Genomic DNA, 24163 nt, shown 5'->3' on the forward strand with positions numbered 1-24163 from the left:
CAGGAGAACCCTGACAGAATCGCCCAAACCCTCAACATCCACTACCTAGAAGGACCAGGGTAGCAGGTGTATGTGACACCATCACCTCCAAGTTCCCCTCCAAGTCACACACCGTCCTGACTTGTCTGACATCCAGTACTGGATGAGCAGAAAATTATTCCATTTAAATAACGGGAAGATTGAAGCCATTGTCTTCAGTCCCCACTACAAACTGCACTCCCCAGACACTGACTCAGCACCTCTCGCTGACAACTGTCTGAGACTGAACCAGACTGTTCACAAACATAGTGAAATATTTCACCCCAAGATGAGCTTCCAACCACATATCCACATCATCACCAAGACCGCCTATTTCCACCTCAGTAACATCGCCCGACTCCACCCCAGTCTCAGCTCATCTGCTGCTGAAACTCTCATCCATTCCTTTGTTACCTCTAGACTTAACTTTCCTAACGCACTCCCGGCCGGCTACCCATATTCAACCTCCCTGTAATCTTGAGGTCATCCAAAGCTCTGCTGCCCATGTGCTTACTCGCACCAAGTCTTGTTCACCCATCACTCCTGTGTTCACTGACCTACACAGACTCAGACAAATCTGTTAGAATTCTTTGAGGAGGTAACGAGTAGGTTAGACAAAGGAGAGCCAATGGATGTTATCTACTTGACTTCCAGAAGGCCTTTGACAAGGTGCCGCACAGGAGGCTGCTCAGTAAGATAAGAGCCCATGGTGTTAGAGGCAAGGTACTAACATGGATAGAAGATTGGCTGTCTGGCAGGAGGCAGAGAGTGGGGATAAGGAGGTCCTTCTCAGGATGGCGGCCGGTGACTAGTGGAGTTCCGCAGGGGTCAGTGTTGGGACCACAACTTTTCACCTTATACATTAATGATCTAGATGCAGGAACTGAGGGCATCCTGGCTAAGTTTGCAGATGATACAAAGATAGGTGGAGGGACAGGTAGTATTGAGGAGGCAGGGAGGCTGCAGAAGGATTTGGACAGGTTAGGAGAATGGGCAAAGAAGTGGCAGATGGAATACAACGTGGGGAAGTGTGAGGTCATGCACTTTGGTAGGAAGAATAGAGGCATAGACTATTTTCTAAATGGGGAGAGAATTCAGAAATCTGGAGTGCAAAGGGACTTGGGAGTCCTAGTCCATGATTCTCTTAAGGTTAACTTGCAGGTTGAGTCGGTAGTTAGGAAGGCAAATGCAATGTTGGCATTTATTTCGAAAGGACTAGAATATAAAAGCAGGGATGTGCTGCTGAGGCTTTATAAGGCTCTGGTCAGACCACATTTAGAATATTGTGAGCAATTTTGGGCCCCGTATCTCAGGAAGGATGTGTTGGCCCTGGAGAGGGTCCAGAGGAGGTTCCCGAGAACGATCCCAGGAATGAAAGGCTTAACATATGAGGTACATTTGAGGACTCTGGGTCTATACTCGATGGAGTTTAGAAGGATGAGGGGGGATCTGATTGAAACTTACCGAATACTGAAAGGCCTGGATAGAGTGGACGTGGGGAAGATGTTCCCCTTAGTAGGAGAGACTAGGACCCGAAGGCACAGCCTCAGAGTAAAGGGAAGACCTTTTAGAACAGAGATGAGGAGAAACTTCTTTGGCCAGAGAGTGGTGAATCTATGGAATTCATTGCCACAGAAGGATGTGGAGGCCAGGTCATTGAGTGTATTTAAGACGGAGATAGATAGGTTCTTGATTGGTAAGGGGATCAAAGGTTACAGGGAGAATGGGGTTGAAAAACTTATCAGCCATGATTGAATGACAGAGCAGACTCGATGGGCCAAATGGCCTAATTTCTGCTCCTATGTCTTATGGGCTTAAGGCTCCGGGTTAAGGAGAACCTAAATTAAATTATGCAGAGTCACCGCGAGGAAACTGAGCCTGACCTGGTTACAGTGTCCATCAATCAGCCAATTCAGAACTCAGTCAACAGCAGAGAGCTTTGATTGTACATTCCTAATCACTAATGCTTTTTATAAACGCATACTGTTCTTTGAAATGCCTTGGAAAGTTTTATTACGTTAAAGGTGCTATATGAACACAAATTGCTGTTGTTGATTTAGACATATATCGCTGGGTGAATAACCTGTAACTCCTTACCTAACAGCATTGTGGGAGCACCTTCACCACACGGACTGCAGCGGTTCAAGAAGGTCAAACATCATCTTCTCCACAGGCAACTGGGGATTGGCAATATTTGCTGGTTGTGTTAGTGAAAGGGCAGGGGAGTGGGACTAGCTGACTTGCTCTTGCAAAGAGCCAGCATGTGCACAATGGGCTGAATGGCCTCCATCTGTATTGTAATCATTCAATGATTTTATGACTTGATGAGAAAGGACCTACACTGGAGGCCAGGGACCAACTTCTGTAACCAACGGCCACCCTGATACAAACCGGCTCTTAATTGGTCCGTCTGTGTTTCTAGACTCGGTTCTGTGAGCTACACCTGCAATAAAATAATAGCAAAATACTGCAGCTGCTGGAAATCTGAAATAAAAAGAGAAAATGCTGGAAATACTTAGCAGATCAGGCAGTATCTGTGGAGAGAGAAACAGAGTTAACATTTCAGGGTGTGCAGAATGGATTACAGGGAATAAAAATGGTGCAGAATTTGATGGTCAATATAAGCTCAGAAGTGGAAGAGAAATGGATTATAGCATAGGAAAAACAATTCCTGACTGTGAATGATACTGTGGGAAGATAAAGCTGGTAAGAAAGCAGCACATGGTCTGGGGATGGGCAGTAGAGGAAACCTTATTTGGACACAATCAGCAGAAGTAACAGTTAAATGCCAAACGCAGCTAAAATGCACCCAGTATTAGAGACAGAGGAAGTTTGACAATGACAGAGAGATGATCAGGGAGGGCAGAGGTGAAACAGAGCAAAAGATGGACATGGATTCAGATCCACAGGAAAGGAGCCACACTAGCCCCAGAGCGATGGAACCTCTAAAAGATAACAGAGCAGAGAACTAAAAGCTCCAAATTGTAGATGAATGGTCAAAAATACTCAACTCTGAAACAATTTCAGTTTTCAACTTTAAACTCTCCTGTTGGAGCCTGCAGCTGGAAAGATATCAGAAACACTGGAGTCAGAGAAAAATCTCCCAGTTGAGGAAATACCCGGGGAGCAGGGTGATGTCACCGTGTAATTGTCGATGTGTGATGATGTCACAGTGTAATTGTCGATGTGTGATGGTGTCACAGACACGAACGGAACATCTGGGCCTGTGCAAACCAGTGACCACCACACATTATGAAGGATGGGAGGGTCCTTGAGAGGGGGCAGAGGAGATTTACCAGAATGGGTCGAGGGATGAGGGATTTTAGTTGCAAGGTTAGGTTGGAGAAACTGGGATTGTTCTCCTTGGAGCAAAGTAGATGGAGGGAAGATTTAACAAAAGGTGCACAAAATTATGAAAGGTTTACATAAAGTAGTTAAAGAAAAGCTGTTCACAGTAGCAGATCATGAAAGGATTATAGGTCACAGATTTAAAATTTTGGGTAAGATGTACAGGAGGGATGTGAGAAAGAAATGTTTGCACAGTGAGTGATAATGACCTGGAACTCAATGCTTACACTCAGAGGCTGATAGAATCCAGGTCCTGAATTTCTATCCTGGACTGAGTGTGGCAGGTTTGGGAAACGGTTCATACAGAGCATTAAAAAAGGAGGATCCAGGTCCTGATGAATTGAGTGACTCTGTCAGATCTCATCCGTCTGTAAATGTTCCCCTTCTAACCCCCTGTAAAAGGAGTTTCCAAAATCCATCCCTGTCAGTCCAGGATAGAAATTCACATTCTCTCCTCCTGCTTCCTGGACCAGGATGACCGCGCATGCGCCCTGCTGCACATTGCCCCCTATAAAGATGGCGGCCGTTACCCCGGTCCTGCGAAGGGAGAAATCCAGACTTTCTCGGTCCGTTTTCTGCAAACACAAGACCGCTACCTTGTTATTTCGGGCCTGAGGTCTGCAATGTGTCTTTATGAAGCCTCCCTGCCCACTCCGCTGGCTCCATTCCTCCTCACAGACCCACTAACTCTGTTAGTTTGCTCCACTCGACATTCTCTCACCCGCTCTGAGCGGCTTCAGCCACAGACCAGCACTGCGCATGCTCATGAAATGGGCCGCACTGCGCATGCTCCAAGCACACATCCTAGTTCGCATGTGTAGGGAGCTCCTGTTGTGAGGATAGGGCACATTCTGGCCCCTGTTGAAGGCTGGGTAACCACGCTGCCATTGAGAGGTCGTTTTTTTGAATAGAAAATTATGTTTTGTGATCCGATGACGAACGAAGCCCAAGACCAATATATAAAATTATTCAGTCAATTGGTATGACAAACAAAGTGCATGGGTACTCTGCCATAATACTGTCCCAGGTGTAAATAACTGCAGTAAAACTACCTACATTTAGATGTGAACTCACTGGAGTCTCAGTCGGCGGTGTGAACAATTATTTTTTCTTCCCATACACAGAACATTTGAACTCCGTCTTGTCCGTAAGAACAGCCGGTGAACAATCCTTTCACAATGTCATTTTACCCCTAAGTTCCAGGACCATTGTGCATGGATTTGGGAGGTAAGCATGATTTTGGAGACGGAAGAGTGGTCAGAGATTGGATGCGAATTGCAAGGATGTCGGGGACAAGGATGTACTCATGGGAGGGAGAGAAGCAGCAGAGGCAGCTGATCTCAATTGTCTCAAGATTCTCAAGATTGTCTCAATCTTAGTGACAAATAACTAACTTGTGTTAGAGATGTTTTTGAAAATTCAACATCCTCTGTATTTGACAGAATGTTGGTTTATTTGAGCTTTATCCAGAATATTAACCTTATAACTGGGCTGGAGTTTATTAACATCAGCTGAAACAGACCCCAATAAGTATAGTTCATTCTTGTACATTATTAACAGCAAAATCCAATCACTGTAGTTCGTTGTGAAGTCGTTGATGTCTCGGCAGGTGGGATGACTGAATGCATATCTTCCCACACTCGGTGCAGGTGTACAGCATCTCCCCAGTATGAGAGCGCTTGTGTAGAGAGAGGTGGGATGATTGCCTGAATCCAGTCCCATAAAGAAGGAATCTGAACGGTCTCTCATCAGAATGAATACATTGCTGGCGGATCAGTTCCTGAGAACTTGTAAAGCACTTCCCACAGTCTTGAAATCTAAAAGCTCTCTTTGATGTGCAATCAGATTGTATAAATTAATGAATCTCTTTCCACACAGCGCAGATGAATGGCCTCTCCCCAGTGTGAACTCGCTGGTGTGTCTGCAGGTGGGATAACGGAGTGAATCCCTTCTGACACTTTAAGCAAGTCAATGGCCTCTCCACAGTGTGAACGCTCCAATGAGTTTCCAATTTCGATGGGTAAAAGAATCCCTTCCCATTGTCAACATTTGCACAACTGCTTTCAGTTGTGACTGCATTTATGTTTTGACAAGGTCAGATGATCGGCTGAAATCTCATCCACATGCAGAACACTGTGAATGGTGCTTTCTTCTCCCATTTTCAAAATCCCACAATTCTCTGCGGCCCAGAAACCACTCTGTCCAATAGAAACGCCCTCTGAAGAAGGGTCATACAGACTCGAAACTGCTGTCAGGCGTCGCAAGGGCCAAAGACATAAAAGTTCATTCACAAATGTTACAGGAACGGATAGGTTATAATCGCCAGGAAAGGCTAAATAGCCTGAAGCTCTTTTCTCTGGAAAAGAGAAGGCTGAGAGATGACCTGATAGAAATAGGATAAAGAATGGAGTTGGTAGCTCAGGAATGAAAACAATGGCTTCAATCTTCCCAAAATTTAATTGGAGAAAATTTCTGCACATCCACAAACATTCTGATAATCTAACAAAAGTGGAGAAGTCGAGAGAGGTGTTGCTGAGGTAGAGCTGGGCACTGTCAGTGTCCATGTGATAACTGACACTGTGTTTTCAGATGATGTCGCTGTGGGGAGAATGTTGCTGAGAAATAAATGGAGGCCAAGGCTGGATCCTCTGGGGACACCAGAGGTAACTGTGGGAGTGGGAAGGGAAGACAATCCAAGTGATTCTCTGACTATGATTAGATAGAGAATGGAACCAGGAGAGAGCAGCCCCACCCATGGACGACAGTGGAGAGGTGTTGGAGCAGAATGGCGTGGTCAACCTTGTCAAAGCAGGTCGAGAAGGGATAGTTTCCCTTTGCCACTGTCACATAGGATGTCATTGGTGGCTTTGATCTGAGCTGTTTCAGTACAGTGGCAGGGGCAGAAACCTGATTGGATGGATTCAAGCAGGGAGTTCTGGGGAAGATGGAGATGGATTTGGGAGGTGTGAACACTTTTCAAGAGTTCAGAGAGGAACTGGGGATTGAAGATGGGTCAATACTTTGCAAGGACAGTAAGAGTTAAGTAATTGTTTTTTGAGGAAAGTGTGATGATTTGAAGGAGGGATAGTACCAGAAGAGAGAGAACTGTGAACAATATCAGTGAACATGGGGAAGTTGGGGGATCAGCAGTTTAGTGGGAATACGGTCGATGGAGCAGGAGGTGGGTCTCATGGACAAGATGAGCACTGAGAGGGCAGGAAGGGGGATGGGAGAGAAGCTAATGAAAGATGTGGGTTCACAGCTTGGACAAGGTGGAACATTATAGAGGCAGTTTGTCCCAGTAGGCTAGTGGAAGGGAGGGAAGCAGCAGAGGCAGCTGATTGGATTGTCTCAATCTTAGTGACAAAGAAGGTGCATGAGCTCCTTACACTTGTTGTTAGAGGTGAGGATGGAGGAGAGAGGGGAGAGGGAGAGCCCTTCCAGAGAAACTAACTTGTGTTAGAGATATTAACAAGACTCAATATGCTATATTTAACACAAATATATTTTATTTGTCCTTATCCAGAATATTAGCCCCAATAACTGGGCTAGAGTTTATTAACATCAGCAGAAACAGACTACAATGAACAAGGTTCAGTCCTGGATGTGATTAACAGCAACATCCTGTTCATTATTTGTGAACTCGCTGGTGTCTCATCAGTTGGGATGACCAGGTGAATCCCTTCCCACACTTGGAGCAGCTGAACGGCCTCTCCTCAGTGTGAATTCGCTGGTGCTTCAGGAGGTCAGAGGACACAATGAATCCCTTCCCACATACAGGACAGATGAACGGCCTCTCTCCAGTATGAATTCGCTGATGTCTCAGCAAGTGGGATGACTGTGTGAAGCCCTTCCCACATGGGAGCAGGTGAACTGTCTCTCCACAGTGTGAATTCGCTGGTGTCTCAACAGATCGGATAAATTAACGAATCCCTTCTCACACTCAGAGCAGATGAATGGTCTCTCCCCAGTGTGAACTCGCAGGTGTGTCAGCAGGTTTGATGACTGAGTGAATCTCTTCCCACACTCGGAGCAGGTGAACGGTCTCTCCCCAGAGTGAACTCTCTGGTGTTTCAGCAGGGTGGATGACTGACTGAATCCCTTCCCACACTCGGAGCAGGTAAATGGCCTCTCACCAGTGTGAACTCGCTGGTGTGTCAGCAGGTTGGATAACTGAGTGAATGCCTTCCCACACTCGGAGCAGGTAAATGGCCTCTCCCCAGTGTGAACTCTCTGGTGTGTCAGCAGGTTGGATAACTGAATGAATCCCTTCCCACACTTGGAGCAGGTAAATGGCATCCCCCCAGAGTGAATTCGCTGGTGCCTCAGCAGGCTGGATGCCCAAGTGAATCCCTTTCCACACTCGGAGCAGGTGAACGGCCTCTCTTCAGTGTGAATGAGCTGGTGTCTCAGGAGGGTGGATGAATCAATAAATCCCTTCATACATACAGAACAAGTGAAAGGCCTCTCCCCAGTGTGTGTGCGCTGGTGAGTATCCAGCCTGGATGGATAATTGAATCCTTTCCCACAGTCTCCACATTTCCATGGTTTCTCCCCACTGTAACTGCATTTATGTTTTGACAGGTCAGATGATCGGCTGAAGCCTCGTCCACACACAGAACACGTGTACGGTTTCTCCCCACGGTGAACGGTGCTTTTTCCTTCCATGTTCAAAATCCGATGAAATTCAGGTTACCACTAATTGTGCGACACCGTTAGATTCTGATGAAACATTGGGTTTCCCAATTGAAAATCCTGGGGAAATAGTTTAAATAGACAAAAGTGAATGAGAGAGAAACCACAATATCACAAAAACAGGTTGTGAAATTGAGGTGAATGAATCTGGTAATTTTTGGGGCCAGTACGAGGAAAAAGTGACCATGAAAACTGCTGGATTGTCATAAAAACCCAACTGGTTCACTAATGTCCTTCAGGGAAGGGAACCTGCCAACTGGTCAGGGACTATACAAAACACCAGCATCTACTGGGGGAAATAGAGAGGGAGATGGGAGAGGCAGGGGGTGAAGGAAAGGGATTTTATGCATCTGCAATTCTACCAACATCTCCCAAACCCTCAGCCTCCATCCCCTAGAAGGACCTGGGTAGATGTATGTGAACACCATCACCTCCAAGTCACACACCATCCTGATTTGTTTAACATCCAGTGTTGGATGAACAGAAATTTCCTCCATTTAAATATTGGGAAGATTGAAGCCATTGTCTTCAGTCCCTGCTACAAACTCCACTCCCTAACCATCAATGCCATCCATCTCTCTGACAACTTTGAGGCTGAGCCAGACTGTTCACAACCTTAGTGTCATATTTCACCCTAAGCTGAGCTTCTAACTACATATCACTAAGACCGCCTATTTCCACCTCAGTAACTTTGCCTGCCAATAAAATAATACCAAAATACTGCAGCTGCTAGAAATCTGAAATAAAAAGAGAAAATGCTGGAAATACTCAGCAAGTCAGGAAGTATCTGTGGAGAGAGAAACAGAGTTAACATTTCAGGGGTGCAGAATGAACTACAGGGAATAAAAATGATGCAGAATCTGATCATCAATATAAGCTCAGGGGTAGAAGTGAGATGGACTATAGCACAGGAAAAACAACTCCTGACTATGAAAGACATGGTGGGAAGCTATAATTGGTAAGCCAGCAGCACATGGTCAAGGCAGCAGTTGGCAGAAGTAACCCTAAAATGCTAAACAGAGCTAAAATACACCCACTATTAGAGACAGAGAAAGTTAGACAACAGCAGAGAGGTGATCAGGGAGGGCAGAGGTGAAAAAGAGCAATGGATGGACACAGAATCAGATCCACAATAAAGGAGTCACACCAGCCACAGAGCTGTCTGACCTCACACAGATAACAGAGGACTAAAAGCTCCAAATTGTAGATGACTTGTCAAAACTACTCAGCTGTGAAACAATTTAACTCTTTTTAGCTTTGGAAACTCCTGCCGGAGACTGTAGCTGGAAAGATATCAGAAGCACTGAAGTCAGAGAAAAATCTCCCAGTTGAGGAAATACACTGGGAGCGGGGTGATGTCACCGCGCAATTGTCGGTGTGTGCTGATGTCACAGTGTAATTATCGATGTGTGATGATATCACAGACATGGACACAGAACATCTGGGTTTGTGTAAACCACTGATCACCACACATTATGAAGGATGTGAGGGTCCTTAAGAGGGTGCGCAGGAGACTTACCAGAGTGGTTCAACGGGTGAAGGATTTTAGATTAGTTTGGAAAAACTGGTGTTGTTCTCCTTGGAGCAAAGTAGATTGAGGGGAAATTTGATAGAGTTATACATGTTTATGATTGGTTTACATGAGGTAGTTAAAGAAAAGCTGTTCACATTATCTGATCATAAAAGTGTTATGGGACACAGATTTAAGTTATGAAGCAAGATTTACAGGAGGGGTGTGAGCAAAAATTTACACAATGAGTGATAATGACCTGAAACTCATTACTTACTCTCAAAGGTTGATGAATCGAGTGAGTCTGTCAGATCTTGATCTGATGTTTGGTTTGAGTTTCCCGTCTGCAAATCCTTCCCACGTGATATCCTATGAAAAGATTACAAGACAATCAATCACTGTCAGTCCAGGACAGAAAATGAGAAATATTTCTCTTGGTTTGAGTTTGCTGTGTGTAAATCCTCCCCTTCTAACCCCCTGGAAAAGGAGTTTCCAAAATCCATCCGTCAGTCCAGGATAGAAATTCACAATATTGTCTCCTCCTGCTACCTGGACCAGGATGACCGCGCATGCGCCCTGCTGCACAGCCGCTCCCCCGGGCCGAGCAGAGGGAGAGACCCAGCCATTTCCGGCCTGTTCGCTGCAAACGCGGGGCCTGTAGTTTCTTATTAAGGCTCTGCGGCCTGCACCAAGTGTTTATGAAACCTCCCTGCCCACTCCGCTGGCTCCATTCCTCCCGCACACCCACTAACTCTGTTATTCTGCTCCAGTCGCCATTTTCTCACCCACTCTGCGGCTCCAGTCACAGGACAGCACTGCGCATGCTGAGGTAATAGCCCGCAATGCGCAGGTGCGAATCAGACTCCGCACTCCGCATGCGTAAGACTCTGGCGCTCTGGATAGGGCACATTCTGTACCGCATTGAATGCTGGGTGGGAGGACGTAATTGCATATCAAATAAATTTTTCTGATCCGATAGTAATTGCAGTTTTAAGGCCAAGATATAAAATTATACAATCAATTGATACAATAAATTGCATCGGCCTCTACCATACTTCTATCCTGGGTGTAATTAACAACAGAACAAACCCCTACAGAGAGAATTGAAGAGAAGAATGAGATTTTAAAAGGCTTCAGCCAACAAACATCACCCGACAGTACCACAAACAGAACAGCTGCCCTTTTAAACAATGAATGTGCAGCAGGGTGTAATGAAATCTGGAGCTGTGTGACCCTGCTGGATCCCAAACTGAACATCAGTGAGCAGGATTTTGGTGAGTAAGAAACCAGAATTAGAGGAACAATGAGTTTTTAAAATCAGAGATTGATACAGTTCTTAAGGAGGCCATCCAGCCCATCATGTCTGTGCTGGCTCCACTTTCCTGCCCTTTCCTCCTAGTTGTGCAACATTTTCCAATTGAAGAATTTATCAGTTTTGAAATTTGCTTACACCACCGTTTCAGGTGTTGCATTGCAGACCATAAGAAATCAGTGCAGAATGATATATCTCATGGCATATCTTCTTATTTTGTCAATTACCTCAAGCTTGAGCTGCCTCCTTACCAATCCCTCTGGCACTGGAAACAGTCTTTCCTTTTTAAGAGGGTTGGAGACTAGCAGAAGTTCACAGAGATAGGGGTGGGCGAGGTAATGGAGGGAATTGAACAGAAGAATGAGAATTTTAAAGGCTTCAGCCAACATACATCACCCCACAGTACACAGTGTGCTTCACAACTAACAGAACAGCTGCCCTTTTAAACAATGAATGTGCAGAAGGGTGAGGGTTTTTTCATCTAAATATCACAAATGGATGCAGAGTGAGGGGATCAATCTCGGTATCTTTAATTAACAGCAACATGGAAAAAGGGCAATGAATGATCTTGAAAAACCTGAAACTTGATTGGTCAACTCAGGTCAATCCTTCCAGGCCCGCGATTTGTTCCAGAGGAACCGGCGGGGGGGCGGAGGGTTCATTCGCACCCACAAACCCCAATAAAATCCTGCAGCTCCGAGGCTTTTACCCGGGAGCAGGCCCAGGTTAGCGGCCGCCATCTTGTTCCAGCGGGGATCAGGGAGCATGCGCGGTTGTCTTGGTGACGCAACAGAGAGTGGGCGGGGCTTCACGGTCCCAGTGACCAGGGGAGAAATGATTGATTCAATCAAAATACTGCGGATGCTGGAAACCTGACACAAAAACAAAAATGCTGGAAAAACTCAACAGGTCTGACAGCATCTGTGGAGAGAAAGACAAAGTTATTGTTTTGAGTCCGTGTGACTCTTCATCAGAGAAATTATTGATTATTTGATTTTATTCTCACTCTTCACACAGGGGCTGGAGAACTGAACCCAGCTACAGTAGAGGGAGGGAACAATCTCGGAGTGGAGAAAATAAATGGTTGCGATGGTGTGATGTGTTTGGATTTCAGCACAGGAGAAGCAACAGTGTGAGGGACAGCTTTGGGGGAGCAAAGGAGCAGAAATGTTGGATGAAAATTAGAATTGTTTTTTCAGAATTTATAGCCTGTGATGACTTTTGTAAACACATTTTACAGGGTAATTTGAAGGGGAGGATTTACAGACAGGAAACTCAAGCCAAACATGACATCCACATCTGACAGAAACACTCAATTCATCAGGACCTGAATCAGTCTTTGAATGTGTAACGAGAACTGTTTGTCTATTCTGTCGGAGGGAAAATATTTCAAACATCAGTGTGACTGGAAAGGCAACAAGACACATACACACATTGGAGTGAATTGACTGTGGAAAACGTTTTAACCAGTTACACAGCCTGAAGAAACATCACATCATTAACAGCAGGGAGAAACCGTACCTGGGTTTTTTTTGTGTGTGGACAAGGCTTTAATTGATTGTCCAAACTGGAGAAACTAAAGGAGACTGGCGCCATGAAGAGACTGTGGAAATGTGGGGACTTTGGAAGGGATTCAATTATCCATCCCTGTTGAGAAACCATCAACGCATTCACACAGGGGAGAAGCCATTCACCTGTTCCATGTGTGGGAAGGGATTCACTCAGTCATCCAGCCTCATGATACACCAGCGAATTCACACTGAGGAGAGACCATTTACCTGCTCTGTGTGTGGGAAGAGATACACTCGGTCATCCAATCTGCTGACACACCAGCGAATTCACACTGAAGAGAGGCCATTCACCTGTTCGGTGTGTGGGAAGGGATTCACCCAGTCAGGCAGCCTCATTTTACATCAGCGAATTCACACTGAAGAGAGGCCATTCACCTGCTCTGTGTGTGGGAAGGGATTCACTCGGTCAGTCAGACTCATGTTACACCAGCAAATTCACTCTGAGGACCGACCATTCAGCTGCACTTCCTGTGGAAAGAGGTTCACATCTCCATTTAATCTCAGTGCACACAAACGTGTTCACACCGGGGAGAGGCCATTCACCTGCTCCATGTGTGGGAAGAGATTCACTCAGTCATCCCGTCTGCTGAGACACCAGCGAGGTCACATTGAGGGGAAGCCATTCAGCTGCACTTCCAGTGGAAAGAGGTTCCAGCCTTCTTCTGTCCTCAGTGCACACCATGGCGTTCACACTGGGAAAAGTCTGATCACATACTCTGGGTGTGGGAAGGGATACACTCAGTCATGATATTTGCTCAGAAAGCGAATTTACAAGTGACTGCAGGTGTTGGATTCTGCTGTTAATCGTGTCCAGGTTGATGGTCTGACTATTATTACTGTTGCACCTTCATGACCTCCTCCTTCTCTGTTGGGAGGTAGGATCCATTCCATAGGACATGAGTAATGCAAGAATGATCACAATGTACAAAAAGAAAGGTGACAGAGGAGATTGCCACAGCTACAGAGACATCTCACTCCTCAGCATCACAGGGATGACCTTCACTAGGGTCAGGTCAGGCTTGAAAGACTCCATCTACTTGCATACCGAGTGTATCCAGAAGCACAGTGCAGTTTCTGTGCTGGCAGATCTACAGTGGACATGATCTTCTCCATACGCCAGCTACAAGAGAAGTGTAGGGAACAGGATAAACCTCTTTACCTTACTTTACTAGATCTCACTAAAGAATTCAACTCCGTCAGCAGGGCAGGACTGTAGAAGACATTAGAAAAACTTGACTGTCCACCAAAGCTGCTCAATATCATCCACTCCTTTCAAGACAACAGGCCGTGTACTGTACAGGTTCATGGCAGAATCTATGACAGTTTCAGGATGAAGAATGAAGTGAAACAGACACCAGTACTGAGAACAAGAACCCACAACGAGACCTGATCAACACGAATAATAATAACTTCTGTCAGGGAGATAGAACAGGGAGGTATGACATTGAATGATGAGATAAGTAATGAGACCTGTGCATTTCAAGTCGAGAAGGGGATTGGATTAAATCATTGCTTCCCAAAATTTTTCTCAGTGTGACTCCATTTTAATGACTCAGCTTCATGTGACCCCAGATTGAAATTTGTTGAGGGGTGTGAGAATTGTTGAGCAGGAGGTGGGTGTGGGGGGTGGGGCTGATTATTAACAGATTATTGTGTTTGGACTCTGATTATCAATATACTAGCATCCTGATTATTAATCTTATCGGATCATGATTATTGAAACAATTAGCAAATGACTATAATGTAATTGGACCCTGATTATTGATTCAATAGGAATCTGATAGTTCATTGAAATAATTCTGATTATTAATGTATTCGCATCCTGATTATTGCTGCAATAGGCAGCCTAATTGTTAATGCAGTTGGAATCATGTTATTAATGTAATTAGATGCTGATTATTAATGTAAAAGGACTCTGATTATTAATGTCATAAGACACTGATTATTAATGTAATATGATGCTGATTCTTTATGTAATAGGTCACTGATTAATAATGTAATAGGACACTGACTATGAATGTAATCAGACACTGATTATTCATGTCATTAGATCCTGATTATTAATATAAAAGGACACTGATTATACATGCAACTGGGTGTTGTTAGTACATATCTGAAAACTGATGTGGTGCTTTTGGATGATGTCATCAAGTGGCAATATGTAGATGAGAAATAGGAGGGGCCAAGGATAGATCCTTGGGGGACACCAAGTACAAGGACTTTGGAGAGGAAGGGGAGGTTGGAGATGGGGCGGTAGTTTGCAAAGACAGTGGAGTCAAAATTGTTTTTATCAGGATGGTTGATGGTGATGGATTTAAAGGTGAGAGGGTCAGTACCAAAAGAGAGAGAACCATTAACAATATCAGCTACATGGAGAAGTTGGCTGATCCGCAGTTTAGTGGGAATAGGGTCAATGGAGCAGAAGTTGGGCCTCATCAACAAGATGAGCATTGAGAGGGCATGAGGGAGATGGGAGAGAAACTGGAGAAAGATGTGGGTTCAGGGCTCAGACAAGGGGGATCTTTACAGACAGTTTGTCCCGGTGGGTTAGTGGAAGGGAGGGAAGTAGCAGAGGCAGCTGATCGGATTGTCTCAATCTTAGTGACAAAGAAACTCCATGGGTTCCTCACACTTGTTGTTGGTGAGGATAGAGGAGACAGGGTTGAGGGAGAGACCTTCAAAAGGAACTTACTTGTCAAAGAGATATCAAAAAGATTTGACACACAGTATATTTCATGTAAAACTGATGTTTTTAACTTTTATCCAGCATATTAACCCCTATAACTGGGCTGGAGTTTATTAACATCAGCAGAAACAGACCCCAATGAATATGGTTCAGTCCTGGATGTGATTAACAGCAAAACCCAATCACTGTAGTTACTTGTGAATCGCTGGAGTCTCGGTGGGTGGGATGAGGTAGTGAATCCTTTTCCACACACGGAGCAGGTGAACGGTCTCTGCCCAGAGTGAACTTGCTGGTGTCTCAGCAGGTGGGATGATGAGTGAATCCCTTCTCACACTCAGAGCAATTGAACGGTCTCTCCTAGTGTGAACGCGTTGATGGTTCCTCAGTTCTCTGAATATTTATAACACTTCCCGCAGCCTGGACATTTAAAAGGTCTCTCTTCAGTGTTGGAATCTTGGTGGGACATAATTTCCCCAGAAAGTTTAGAGCACTTTCCACACTGGATGCAGGTGAATGGTCTCTCCCCAGTGTGAACTCTCTGGTGTCTCAGCAGGAGAGATGAATGAGTGAATCCCTTCCCAAACTCAGAGCAGGTGAATAGTCTCACCCCAGTGTGTCTGTGTCGATGAATTTACAGCTGGGATGGGTAATTGAATCCTTTTGCACACTCCCTATATTTCAACAGTTTCTCCCCAGAGTGACTGCACTTGTGTCTCGACAGGCCAGATGATGGGCTGAAGCCGATCAAAGCTGATTTATTTGACTTTTAGCTGGAATATTAAGGCCTATAACTGGGATGGAGTTTATTAACATCAGCAGAATCAGATCCCAATGCACACGGTTCAGTCCTGGATGTGATTAACAGCAAAATCCAATCACTGTCGTTACTCATGAACTTGCTGGTGTGTCAGCAGGGTGGAGGAATCGGTGAATCTTACCCCACAGAGGGCAGGTGAACGGCCTCTCCCCAGTGTGAGTGCGCTGGTGTGCAGTGAGTTGAGATGACCACCTGAATCCAATCCCACACTGAGAGCAGCTGAATGGCCTCTCATCAGTGTGAACACGCTGATGGGACATCAGATCCCAGGAGCTTTTATAGCACTTCCCACAGTCTGGGCATTTGAAAGGTCTCTCCCCAGTGTGAACTCGCTGGTGTTTCAGGAGTTTGGATGAATGAGTGAATCCCTTTCCACACTCGGAGCAGATGAACGGCCTCTCCCCAGTGTGACTGCGCCGATGAGTTTCCAGCTCAGATGGGGTTCTGAATCCCTTCCCACACTCCCCACATTTCCATGGACTCTCCCCAGTGTGACTGTGCTTGTGTCTCGACAGGCCAGATGATCGGCTGAAGCCTCGTCCACACACAGAACACGTGTATGGTTTCTCCCCACTGTGAACGGTGTTTTTTCCTTCCATGTTCAAAATCCGATGATATTCAGGTTTTGATAAATTGGGCGACTCCGTCAGATCCTGATGTGATGTTTGGTTTCAGTTTCCTGAATGAAAATCCTCCCCTTCTAATACCCTGTGAAATTGACTTAAAACAGAAAAAAGGGAGTGAGAGAGAACCCACAAAAACACAAAAGCAGGTTGTGAAATTGAGCTGAATGAATCTGGGAATTTGTGGGGCCGGCACGAGGAAAAAGTGACCATGAAAACTGCTGGATTGTCATAAAAACCCAACTGGTTCACTAATGTCCTTCAGGGGAGGGAACCTGCCACCCGGTCTGGGCCTACACAAGACTCTGGCCTCTATAAGAACTGAATAAATAGGAACAAGAGAAGTCCTAACACCCCGTCAAGCCTGCTCCACCATTCAATACGATCGTGGCTGATCTTGGGCTTCAACTCCACTTTCCGACCCACTCCCCATATCCCTCGACTCCCTGAGAGACCAAAAATCTCCCCATCTCAGTCTGAAATATATTCAATGATGGAGCATCCACAACCCGCTGGGCTGGAGAATTCTATGTGACAAGAGGGCCAGAAAAAGAGAGAGACGAGTGGGAGAGGCAGAGGGAGGAGGTTACTGAACAAGACACAGGATGTCAGTAAACAGAATTCGAGCAATTGGGATTGGAGTAATATACTGCTATGGATTGAGAATTAGTGAACAGACAGAAAACAGAGAGTAGGAATAAACGGCTCATTCTCAGGATGGCAGGCTGTTACTTGTGGGGTACGGCAAGGCTCAGTGCTTGGCCCACAGCCATTCACAGAATCACGCAGTGCAGAAGAGGCCCTTCGGCCCATCGAGTCTGCACCGACACGTGAGAAACACCTGACCTACCTACCTAATCCCATTTACCAGCACTTGGCCCATAGCCTTGAATGTTATGACGTGCCAAGAGCTCATTCAGGTACTTTTTAAAGGATGTGAGGCAACCCGCCTCCACCACCCTCCCAGGCAGCGCATTCCAGACCGTAACCACCCTCTGGGTAAAAAGGTTTTTCCTCACATCCCCCCTAAAGCTCCTGCCCCTCATCTTGAACTTATGCCCCCTTGTGACTGACCCTTCAACTAAGGGGAACAGCTGCTCCCTAACCACCCTGTCCATGCCCTTCATAATCTTGTACACCTCGATCAGGTCGCCCCTCAGTCTTCTCTGCTCCAATGAAAACAACCCAAATCTATCCAGCCTCTCTTCATATTTGAAATGTTTCTTCCCAGGCAACATCCTGGGGAATCTCTTCTCCGTACCCCACAAGTAACAGCCTGCCATCCTGAGAATGAGCCATTTATTCCTACTCTCTGTTTTCTGTCTGTTCACTAATTCTCAATCCATAGCAGTATATTACTCCAATCCCATGTGCTCGAATTCTGTTTACTGACATCCTGTGTCTTGTTCAGTAACCTCCTCCCTCTGCCTCCAGTGTAATCACATCCTTCCAAGAATGTGGCGACCAGAACTGCACACAGTACTCCAGCTGTGACCTCACCAAGGTTCTATACAACTCCAACATGACCTCCCTGCTTTTGTAATCTATGCCTCGAATTGATAAAGGCGCGTGTCCCATATGCCTTTTTCACCACCCCACTAACCTGCTCCTCCTTCAGAGATCTATGGACACACGCTCCAAGTTCCCTTTGTTCCTCAGAACTTCCTAGTGTCATGCTGTTCGTTGAATACTTCCTTGTCAAATTACTCCTTCCAAAGCGTATCACCTCACACCTTTCAGGGTTAAATTCCATCTGCCACTTTTCTGCTCATTTAACCATCCCATCTATAACTTCCTGTAGCCTAAGACACTCAACCTCACTGATAGCCACCCGGCCAATCTTGGTGTCATTCCCAAACTTACTAATCCTACCCCCCACATAGTCATCTATGTCATTTATATAAATGATAAATAATAGGGGACCCAGCACAGATCCCTGTGGTTCACCACTGGACACAGGCTTCCAGTCACTAAAGCAGCCTTCCGTCATCACCCTGTGTCTCCTACAACTAAGCCAATTTTGAGTCCACCTTATCAAATTACCCGGTATCCCGTGTGCATTTGCCTTCTTTATAAGTCTCCCATGTACAACCTTGTCAAAGGTTTTGCTTAAATCCATACAAACTACATCAACTGCATTACCCTCATCTACACACCTGGTCACCTCCTCAAAAAATTCAATCAAATTTGTTTGGCATGACCTCCCTCTGACAAAGCCATGCTGACTATCCCTGATCAAACCTTGCCTCTCCAAGTGGAGATAGATTCTCTCCCTTCAGAATTTTCTCCAATAGTTTCCCTACCATTGCCTTGAGACTCACTGGTCTGTAGTTCCCTGGCTTATCTCTACAACCCTTCTTAAATAGCGGAATCACATTAGCTGTTCTCCAGTCCTCTGGCACCTCCCCCGTGGCCAGAGAGGAATTAGAAATTTGGGTCAGAGCCCCTGCAATCTCCTCCCTTACCTCCCTCAACAGTCTGGGACACAAATCATCCAGACCTGGAGATTTGTCCACTGTTAAGCCTGCCAACACCTTATCACTCCCTATATCAACTTGCTGAAGAACCTCGCAGTCTCTCTCCCCAATTTCCATACCTTCATCCTCATTCTTTTCGGTGAAGACGGATGCGAAGTATTCATTCAACACTCTACCGATATCCTCTGGCTTCACTCACAGATTGCCCACTTGGTCCCTAATAGGCCTTACTCTTTCCCTGGTTACCCTCTTCCCATTGATACACTTACAGAATATCTTGGGATTTTCCCTACTTTTACCACAAACTATAGAGATGATTTGAAGGCACCGATTTAAGAGACACCTAAATTTTCACATGCTCATCCTTGTTTTCCTCCAAGCTAATGATCATTCCTATCTCTGTAGCCTCTTCCAGCCTTACAATTCTCCCAGAGATATCTGCGCTCCTCAAATTCCGACTTCCTGAGAATTCCTGATTTTAATCACTGTGTCACTGATTACCATCATGTCAGTTTCCAAGGCCCAAGCTCTGGAATTCCCTCCCTAAACCTCTCCACCTCATTAGCATCCTTTAGGATACTCCTTAAAACTGACCTCTTTGACCAATCTATTGGTCACCAGCCTGATGTGGCTCAGGGTCAAACCCGGTTTTCTAACATTTCTGTGAAATGTCTTGGAGAACTGCATAACCTTAAATGCGTGATATAAACACAAATTGTTGTTGTTGTTTTGGAACATATACCACTGTTCCTTCATCATCACTGGGTGAATAACCTGTAACTCATTACCTAACAGCATTGTGGGAGCACCTTCACCACACGGACTGCAGCGGTTCAAGAAGGTCAAACATCATCTTCTCCACAGGCAACTGGGGATTGGCAATATTTGCTGGTATCTTTGGAGAATGAAACAGAGTTAATGTTTCAAGGTGTGCGGAATGAATTACGCGGAATAAAAATGATGCCGAATCTGATGGTCAATATAAGCTCAGAAGTGGAGCAGAAATGGACTACAGTGCAGGAAAAACAATTCCTGACCAGTAAAGATACTGTGGGAAAATAAAGCTGGTAAGACAGCAGCACATGGTCGGGGGATGGAAAGCGGTGGAAACCTCATTTAGACACAATTGGCAGAAGTAACATTAAAATCCTAAACAGAGCTATAATACACCCATTATTCGAGACGGAACAAGTTAAACAATGGCAGAGAGGTGATCAGAGAGGGCAGAGGTGAAACAGGGCAATAGAGGGACATGGATTCAGGTCCACAGTAAAGGAGTCACACCAGCCCCAGGGCCGTGAAACGTTTCACAGATGACAGAACATTAACTAAAAGTTCAAAGTTGTAGCTAAATGGTGAAAAAAAGTCACCTCTAGAACAATTTCACAGTTTTCAATTTTAAACTCTCCTGCTGGAGCCTGCAGCCTGAAAGATATCAGAAGCACTGGAGTCAGAGAAAAATCTCCCAGTTGAGGAAATACCCGGGGAGCGGGGTGATGTCACCATGTAATTGCCGATGTGTGATGATGTCACAGTATAATTGTCAATGTGTGATGATGTCACACACACGGACACAGAACATCTGGGTCTGTGCAAACCAGTGATCACCACACATTATGAAGGATGTGAGGGAGCTGAGGTTTATGTGAGGTAGTTAAAGAAAAACTGTTTCCATTAACTGATCGTAAAAGGACTATGGGACAAAGTTTAAAGATTTTGGGCAAGATACACAGGGGGGACGTGAGGAACAAATTTTACACGCTGAGTGGTGTCAATGCTTACACTGAAAAGACCGATAATATCCAGGTCCTGATGAATCGAGTGATTCTTGCAGACTCTGATGTGATCTTTCGTTTGAATTTCCCATCTGCAAAACCTCATCTTCTGATAGCCTGTGAAGGGAGTTTACAAAATCCATCACTGTCTGTCCAGGATAGAAATTGGGGACGGACAAACATTACTCCTGGGTTGAGTCTACTGTGTGTAAATTCTCCTCTTCTCACCCTCTGTAAAAGGAGTTTCCAAAATCCAACCCTGTCAGTCAAGGATAGAAATGCACAACATTGTCTCCTCCTGCTACCTGGACCAGGTGGAGCGCATGCGCCCTGCTGCACATTGCCCCCTATATAAATGGCGGCCGTTACCCCGGGCCTGGCGAAGGGAGAAATCCAGACTTTTTCGGCCCTTTCTCTGTAAACACAAGACCGGTACCTTGTTACTTGGGGTCCGCGGCCTTCACTGTGTCTTTATGAAGCCACTCCGCTGGCTCCATTCCTCCTAACTCTGTTAGTTTGCTCCGCTCGACATTCTCTCACCCGCTCTGAGCAGCCTCGGACACAGACCAGCACTGCGCATGCTCATGAAACACATCGCAACGCGCATGTGCGGGGAGCTGCTGTGTGGATAGGGCACATTCTGTCCCGCAGCGAATGCTGGGTGAGCCCTCCGCCATTGAAAGGTGAAAATGTGGGATCAACTCTGTCGTATAATCAGAACACGATGGATAACTTAGAGTCATGATTTAAAATTGTTCAATTGAATCAATTCATCCAGCGACTGAAGTGCTCTGGCATGCAACATAATTTTCTCCAGGATGTAATGAACAGCAGAACAAACCCCTACAGTTAGATCTGAACTCAATGGAGTCTCAGCAGATGGGGTGAGGTTGTGATTCTTTTCCTCCCATACATGGCACATTTAAACCGTGCCTTGCAGTGGCAGCGCTCTGGTTGTGGATTAAATCCTTTGAACTTTTAAAGTTGGAGTTTTTTTTATTCATTCATGGGATTTGGGCTTCAAGGGCATGGCCACCATTTATTGCCCTTCCCTGGTTGCCCCTGAGAAGGTGGTGGTGAGCTGCCTTCTTGAACTGCTGCAGTCCATGTGGTGTAGGTATACCCACAGTGCTGTTAGGAAGGGAGTTCCAGGATTTGAACCCAGCGATAGTGAAGGAACAGCAATAAATTTCCAAGTTAGGATGGTGAATGACTTGGAGGAGAACTTCCAGGTGTTGGTGTTCCCATCTATCTGCTGCCCTTGTCCTTCTAGATGGTAGTGGTTGTGGGTTTGGAAGGTGCTGTTGAAGGCACCTTGGTGAATTCCTGCAGTGCATCTTGTAGATGGTACACACTGCTGCTACTATGCGTCAGTGGTGGAGGGAGTGAATGTTTGTGGATGTGGTGCCAATCAAGAGGTCTGCTTTGTCCCGGACAGTGTCAAGCTTCTTGAGTGTTGTGGGAGCTGCACTCATCCAGGCAAGTGGCGATCATTCCATCACACTTCTGACTTGTGCCTTGTAGATGGTGGACAGGCTTTGGGCAGTGAGGAGATTCGTTTCTCGTCGCACAATTCCTAGCCCCTGACCTGCTCTTGTAGCCACAGTATTTATATGGCTAGTCCAGTTCAGTTTCTGGTCAAAGGTAACCCCAGGATGTTGACAATGGAGGATCAGTGATGGTAATGCCATTGAACATCAAGGGCCGTTGGATGGATTCTCTCTTGTTGGAGTTGGCCATTGCCTGACACTTGTGTAGCACGTATGTTACTTGCCACCTGTCAGCCCAAGCCAGGATATTGTCCCAGTCTTGCTGCATTTGGCCATGGACTGCTGCAGTATCTGAGGAGTCGTGATGGTGCATCATCAGTGAACATCCCCACTTCTGACCATATGGTGGAAGGAAGGTCATTGATGAAGCAGTTAAAGATGGTTGGGCCGAGGACACTACCCCGAGGGACTCCCTTCGTGATGTCCTGGAGCTGAGATGATTGACCTCCAACAACCACAACCACCTTCCTTCGTGCTAGTTATGACTCTAACCAGCAGAGAGTTTTCCACTGATTCCCACTGACTCCAGTTTTGCTAGGGCTCCTTAATGCCAGACTCTCAAATGTGGCCTTGATGTCAAGGGCAGTCACTCTCACCTCATCTCGGGGGTGCGGCTCTTTTGTCCATGTTTGATCCAAGGCTGTAATGAAGTCAGGAGCTGAGTGGCCCGTTGGAATCCATACTGAGCGGCAGTGAGCAGGCTATTGCTAAGCAAGTGCCGCTTGATAGAACTGCTGATGACCCCTTCCATTACATTACTGATGATGAAGAGTAGACAGATGGGGCAGTAATTAGCCAGGTTGGATTTGTCCTGCTTTTTGTGTACAGGACATAACTGGGACATTTTCCACATAGCCGGGTAGATGCCAGTGTTGTAGCTGTACTGAAACAGCTTGGCCAGGGGTGCGGCAATTTCTGGAGCACAAGTCTTCAGTACTATTGCCGGAATATTGTCAGGCCCCATAGCCTTTGCAGTAACCAGCGCCTTCAGCCATTTCTTGCTATCACGTAGAGTGAATCAAATTGGATGAAGACTGGCATCTGTGATGCTGGGGACCTCCGGAGGAGGCCGAGATAGATCATCCACTCAGCACTTCTGGCTGAAGATTGTAGCAGATGCTTCAGCCTTATCTTTTGCACTGATGTGCTGGGCTCCTCCATCATTGAGGATGGGGATATTTGTGGATCCTCCTCCTCCAGTGAGTTGTTTAATTGTCCAGCACAATTTACGACTGGATTTGGCAGGACTGCAGAGCTTAGATCTGATCCGTTGGTTGTGGGATTGCTTTGCTGTTTATCACCTGCTACTTATGCTGTTTGGAGCACAAGTAATCCTGTGTTATAGCTTCACCAGGTTGACACCTCATTTTTAGGTGTGCCTGGTTCTGCTCCTGGCATCTCCTCCGGCACTTTTTATTGAACCAGGGTTGGTCCCCTGGCTTGATGGTAATGACCGAGTGGGGGATATGCTGGACCATGAGGTTACAGATTGTGTTCGAGTACAATTCTGCTGCTGCTGATGGCCCACAGCGCCTTATGGAGGTCCAGCCTTGATTTGCTACATCTGTTCGAAATCTATCCCATTAAGTACAGTGGTAGTGCCACACAACACGATGGAGGGTATCTTCAATGTGAGGATGGGACATCATCTCCAGAATGACTGTGCGGTGGCCACTCCCACTGATACTGACGTGGACAGATGCATCTGTGGCCGACAGGTTTGTGAGGATGAGGTCAAGTATGTTTTTCTCTCTTGTTAACAGGTGGGAAAACTAAATAAA

At 45.8% G+C, this 24163-nt stretch overlaps 1 protein-coding gene across 1 annotated transcript in view; it reads left to right on the top strand.

Annotated features, from left to right (window-relative positions):
• The window catches only part of LOC144698562 (uncharacterized), a 1040782-nt gene that overhangs the window by 903442 nt on the left and 113177 nt on the right, over nt 1–24163 (top strand). The gene's annotated exons all lie outside the window — the stretch shown is intronic.

Source organism: Cetorhinus maximus, chromosome 23 (assembly GCF_964194155.1).
Source record: "Cetorhinus maximus chromosome 23, sCetMax3.hap1.1, whole genome shotgun sequence".
NCBI lineage: Eukaryota > Metazoa > Chordata > Chondrichthyes > Lamniformes > Cetorhinidae > Cetorhinus > Cetorhinus maximus.